At 38.4% G+C, this 6,288-nt stretch overlaps 1 protein-coding gene across 1 annotated transcript in view; it reads left to right on the forward strand.

Annotated features, from left to right (window-relative positions):
* The first annotated feature begins 309 nt into the window (after nt 1-309).
* The window catches only part of LOC119414963, an 80,444-nt gene continuing 74,465 nt past the window's right edge, over nt 310-6,288 (forward strand). The window contains exon 1 of the mRNA XM_037682081.1: nt 310-355. The gene's annotated coding sequence lies outside the window, so the exon portion shown is untranslated. The remainder of the gene's footprint in view (nt 356-6,288) is intronic.

Raw genomic sequence — 6,288 nt, forward strand, 5'->3', positions numbered from 1 at the left:
TGTGTGTGTGTGTGTGTGTGTGTGTGTGTGTGTGTGTGTGTAGGCCTGCCTTATTCCATAATAAGTGTGTTGATGTGTGTGTGTGTATTAAGCTTTACATGTGTGTGCAAATGGCATCAAAGCTGCTGTTTTCTGATTGGTTGCTGCCCACACACTCAATATGCACCCCGCAGGCACTGAGATTTGTGCATGAGAGGAAGGGGAGAGAGTGGGGGATATAAATGGAAAAGAAGGGAAAAATAAAAAGGAGAGGGGAGACAGGGTTGTCCATGTACTAAATCCAGAGCAAGCTGTTGCCGTCATCGTTAATAAATCACAGGAAGTCACAACTTCACTGGAGCAGCTATCAGAACAGGTAAGATAAGGTAAAACTTTATTTATCCCACAGGAAATTGTTGAAGCCTTTCTCTTTGGGGTTCTCTTTACGTGAAAGTTTTCATATAACCAACAGGCAGTTTAGATGTTTTCGCAGATCTAATTTTTAACGATACTGCAAGTTCTTACCAACATTGTGATTCCTTTCTCTCTTGAAAGCAGTTTTAATCAAAGATAAAACAATATATATATTAAATTCAAACTAATTACCATAAGCACATTCATTTTTTAATTTTTTATTCAGTAACTGATCATCATGACTGTTAACGACTACTTCAGAAATATTTTCTGGGACAGACAATTGTTTCATTTTCTACAAGTAGGAACAATGAACTGACATTTTGTGTGTCCGTCCGTCCATCCATTTTGCTAGGAGTTGTATGGGCATGCTTAGATACTACCAGCATGGCACAAGACCATAAATAAATTGGTAAATAACAAAATTTAGCCCAAGAGCCCAGTATTTTCCCATCAAATCAGAACCAGTATTTTATTGAATGTGGCATTGAGTATTATATCCCATTAGTTTATTAATTATTTAAAACATTTCATTTTCAGGTTTTGTTTGCTGTCCATTGGATTAGTCAGGTCAAAACAAAATTCTGCTGCAGTAAATAATATGTCAAATATGGCAGCACAATGGATCAGTGGTTTGCACTGTTGCCTCACAGCAAGTAGGTCCTGGGTTCAATCCCCGGTTGGACCTGGGGTCTTTCTTTGTGGAGTGTGTATGTTCTTCTCGTGCTTGCGTGGGTTTTCTCCTGGTACTCCAGTTTTCTCCCATAGACAAAGCATGCATGTTAGGCTGCCTTTAGGCCCAGGCCTCCCTTGCAAAAGAGATCTGTGATTTCAATGGGATTTGCCTGGTTAAATAAAAAATAAATACATTTTGGTTTGACTTTGGTTCTAAGTGCTCACAGCGTACAGACATATAAACTTAGAGGATAAAATAAACAATATGTACATGTATTAGTGTATACAGCTACTTTTTATTTCACTGGAGGAAAAGATAAAAAGGCATGTTGTGGTAGTGCAAATATGCTCTTTTTTTTTTTTTCCACAGCAGAGTAGCTAACTACACATGGTGGTGGTCATGGTGCTTATCGAGTTCAAATTGAGCTTGTAGTTGATGCAAGTTAGATCAATTGCCAACACTGATTGAAACTGGTTCAGAAATGTGTGGACAACTTATGATGCTAAAGGCTTGTTGAGCTCATTTTCCCAAGGTGTTCCTTGCACCACATGGGTTGGTTCCCCACCACTTTGCATCGTGGTGCTCTCAGGACATTGATGACTCCTGGCTGGCACCTGTTGGTGGATCAGATCAGGCAATTTCATTCCTAACATTTTTTTTTTACCTCATGTTCTGGTTTCTGGGTTTTGGTCTGGTTTCACTGAAACCTGAAGATAGTGTTTAGTCTGCACTGTTGCTGTGTGGCTGTTGTGCATTATTTCTCTGCTGTCCTCAGGTTGTGGTAGAGATTTAGCAACAATCTTTAAATTGAACATTGACTGTAAACAGTTATCCACTTCAGCCTTATATTCTAACTTTGAACAAAACATATCAATGTTAGGTCATTTTTCTCTACTTGGTAATTTCCTGCCCACCAAAATACAAAAAGGACTTTTGAAGTGAATTTTCTGACTTCTTGGTTGATGTTACATCACAGTGCAACCAGGTTCTTAACAATGAGGATTTGGTGCAAGACACGGATGCTTTTTAATTTACGTCCATTTGTAAATGGTCCCAGGAATGTAGGCACACACATTAAAGTTGGATTTGTCCTGTTTTTTTCTGTTTTTAATCTGGACATTAGTAACACAGATTTTTTTTAAACCATGTAGCTGTTTAAAGCATTCACACAATAATAAGCATTTCTACTATGACTTTTGGTATTTGTGCAATTTCTACTTTTTGAAATAGTGGCTGTTTTTTTTCTCAGCAAGTATTATCAATTTATGAAAAATAAATCAATTAAAATCAGAAGTTCTGTATATCAGATGGTGACTGACCCTAAGTCCTGAATTGTCTCTTTAAAATTACTTGTATTCAACAACGTAACACGTCACTTGAAATTCTGTTCTAGCGTTGGGTTTTGGTGTGCCACCCCAGGATTTTCAGTGGCCCCTACATGCCCCCCCCCCCCTTTGAAGCATTTCTGGAAGCACCACTGAATGAAAGCAGATTTAAGGTGAAGAGTATTGGTCCAAGCATTGAACTCAGTGGAACTCCTTGATGAATTCTGGTGTATGAAGATTTGTTATTACCATGAAAAATCTGGAAGCTATTAGATAAATATGATTGAAACCATTTTAGAGCCTTTCCTGTAATAACAATACTACTTTGAAATCTTGTGTCCTCCAGAAACCTGCGTAGCTTTATTGTTAATATTTGACTTCTGTAAAAAAAATCGCAACTCTTTTGCTTCCTGCAGAGCGTACAATGTGCCACTTCCTGTTCTCTTCATCCATCCTTTATCTTTTACCCATTTCTTCCTTTTTGGGTAGCGGGGGTCACTGGTACCCATGTCCAGCCATCGCCGTGTGAGAGGTGGGGGACACCCTGGACAGGTCTCCAGTCCATCACAGAGACACATAGAGACAACCATTCACTCTCTCTCTCACACCTAGGGACAATTTAGAGTTACCAATCAGCCTAACATCAAAGTCAAAATTTCTTTATTTGTCATACGCACATGTGATACATGAGGTGGATCAAAATTGTGTACACAGGGTCCCAGATACATCAAACAAAAGTATAAGATGTAAAAGAAAAACAGTAATAGGATGTAAGATAATTTAGTTACCAATCAGCCTAACATGCATGTTTTTGATCTGTGGGAGGAAACCAGGTAGAGTACCTGGAGAAAACCCACATATGCACAGAGAGAAGATGAAAACTCCACCCAGAGTGGTCCCGGCTGGGATTTGAACCTGGGTGACCTGCTCGCTGAGAGGCGGCAGCTCTACCAACTGCACCACCGTGCTGCCCCATTCCTGTTCCCTACAAAGTAAATTTATTTTCGCTTAGGCCTATACCTGATTTCCCGTTTCCAAACTTTTTCAACCCCTGAGGGTAATTCAAGAATTCAAGGTCCATTATTGTTATTCACATCACATGTGGTACATGAAACTTTGTACACAGGGTCCCAGTTACAGCTAACAAAATACAAATTGTAAAGAAAAACTGTCATAAGATCCAAGATATGAACTAAGAAATACATTAAACTGAGAAATGCATTAAGCACTAATAGTACAAAACAACGCGCCAATAACGATTACTATAGTTATTTAAATGTGACAAGGCCACACATTTTCTGCCCTTTCTAACATTATTTTCTATTTTACAGGAAAAACTCAAAAATAAAACGGTGAACAAATGTGCATATCACACACTTAAAAACAGAATGGCAAATATTATTTATGAGAGTATGTGACGTCTTTTACTTATATTTCTACAGACCGAGATAATGTGTTGCCATGCGTGGATTTAATCTATATTTAGACTGTGGGACGCAGGGTGGGAGTGAGTGACACCCTCAGAGGGTGATACAGTAAAGCTGCCAATACAGATTCATCTCTTCTGCTCCAGTTCTTCTGGTACCGCTCGATACACCGTCTCTCTTCCTCTCACACGAACGCGCCGCGGACGTCAACCTGCAGGCGCGTGTCTCGCACCAAACTACATCCGTCTGCTCGCGTTGCCTTCAGGGACAGGGGGAGAGGAATGCGCGCTCCTGGAGATGATTTCATTTTGGCTGCTGTGCTGGAAGCTGCTGGTAGGTAAAGATCCTTCAGGGTTCCTCCGTCTGCAGGCAGCTTTTAAAGGAGCTGCTGGCTGCAAACGTCGTGCATGTGAGCTTCAATACTGGGCTCAGCAGACCTGACAGAGGGGATAATAAAATGTCGGAATTTTACATTTTAAACGTCATAGTGTTGCATAAAGCAGCATTAAAGGCTTCGCGTTCCTTGAATTAATGCATATCGCCCGCCGCCTGCCGTGTCAAATTGCCTCATGGTGAAAAGTAATGGAAGCCGTTTTGGTCAAATTTTAAAATAGCATCATGCGCAATCTGGAGCTGCTTGTTCAAACTAATCCAGATTATTCAGTCATTATTTTTAATTATTCCATTTAAATGTTTTAGAGCTCCATGTTGACAGCTTCATTTAAAATGCCTTATAAGGTGGATTAATTAAATTTCAACAAATGAACAGAAAAATATCCAACATGAATATAAAAACAACGGCAAAATAAGAAATCTGTGTTTCTGTTCAAAATATTTAATGATTTAGTAAAATTATCAAAACCTTTCCAGTAAGTCATTCATACATATAAAAACCTTGCAGTCTTTCTGTAAAAAAATAAAGAAATACTTTCATGTTTGTTGCCAATGACAGCATACTGTACGCTCATCTATTCATCCATTATCTTCCCCTGATTTTCTATTCATGCTATGGAAAGCTGCTGCCTGTGTCCATTGTGAGACACCCGGGTCAGGTCATATGTCTATTACAGGAAAACATAGGCTGCGTTCAGACTGCAGGCAAAAGCAGCCCAAATCTAGTTTTGCTGGCCATACATGACAGATTAGTTGGTTTTTTTAATTACAGTAAGAATATTATAAATCCATTTTTTGCTAATCCTACCCAGGTTGCTTTTACATGACGTATTAAATTGGATACATCCTCATGTTTTTCAAAGTGACCTCAGCCTGATCAGTCCTGCCACATTATATCTGTTTTTTATGTCAATGGGGTTAGGGTGTGCAGATCGATTCAAATATTGATATTTTTGATACTATCATCGTTCTGTTTCAAGCTTTAAAGTCTGATTGTCCTCAGCTACAGAACAGAAGTCCTGTTGCTTCATCTTTTTTAAAACATTTGAGATTTGTCATGTCCTGGATAACTGAGAATTTACACCAACATGTGATACAAACTGTGGTATACCACTGTGTTGGATCATATCGATGCTAGCCAGTGGTGGAGGAAGTACTCAAACACTGTACTTAAGTAAAAGTACAAATAAAAAGACAAAAATGTACTTAAGTAAAAGTACTTGCTGAATTACCTAATGTAATAGTCTACATATCTTTAAGTGTGCCTACTGTATGTATATTTTCTGTAATACATTAATAGTGTTGTTTTAATGAACGATGCTGCAGATAATACATGTTTTTATTGTGTTTACTCTGTGACACAGTTCACACTTGGACTTGTGATTTTGTGCAGCAGAACTTCAGGGATGACCTGCAGAGTTAAATGTCATTGAGCAAAATAAAAAAAAAGGAATGATTATAATTTTGAAAGTTTTTATTTAACACAAAGCAAAACCAATGTCATTTTAACGGCAATTAAAATATTTAGGTAAAAGTTGTCTAGATGAAAAAAGGAGCGTTAGACCAAACAAAGGAACAGACTCTGATCATTTCAACTCCAGTTTGTCTTCAACTCTAGTTAAAATACTGTCCATTCAACCTTGTAATGGGTCAATAGTGAACAATATTTTAACTTTCTGACACCATTTTTAAAATATGGACCCGAGTGTCGAGACATTTGGAGACATGTCTTCTGTCCTAACATCCCATGAACTGACACATTTTTTTTTTTCCTCTTGTCCTGTCCGGCATCGTGACACTCAGAATTATTGTCTGAGTGTCAAAGTGATGCCCAACAGATTTACTTTCACAAGCAGAGCATTATGGCTGGCCTTAATGCTCCACTGGATATATAAATTAATCTTTATTAGAATTTGCTTTGAATTTGTTTCAGATGTAATGGACACGGGGACGAAAAAAACAAAGAAGATAACAAAGCAGAAAAGTGGGAGAAGGGTTAAAAGGTAAAAAAGGAGATAGGAATAGAGGAGAGAGAGAGAGAGAGAGAGAGAGAGAGAGAGAGAGAGAGAGAGAG

Source organism: Nematolebias whitei, chromosome 9 (genome assembly GCF_014905685.2).
Source record: "Nematolebias whitei isolate Nwh7 chromosome 9, NemWhi1, whole genome shotgun sequence".
Taxonomy (NCBI): Eukaryota; Metazoa; Chordata; class Actinopteri; order Cyprinodontiformes; family Rivulidae; genus Nematolebias; species Nematolebias whitei.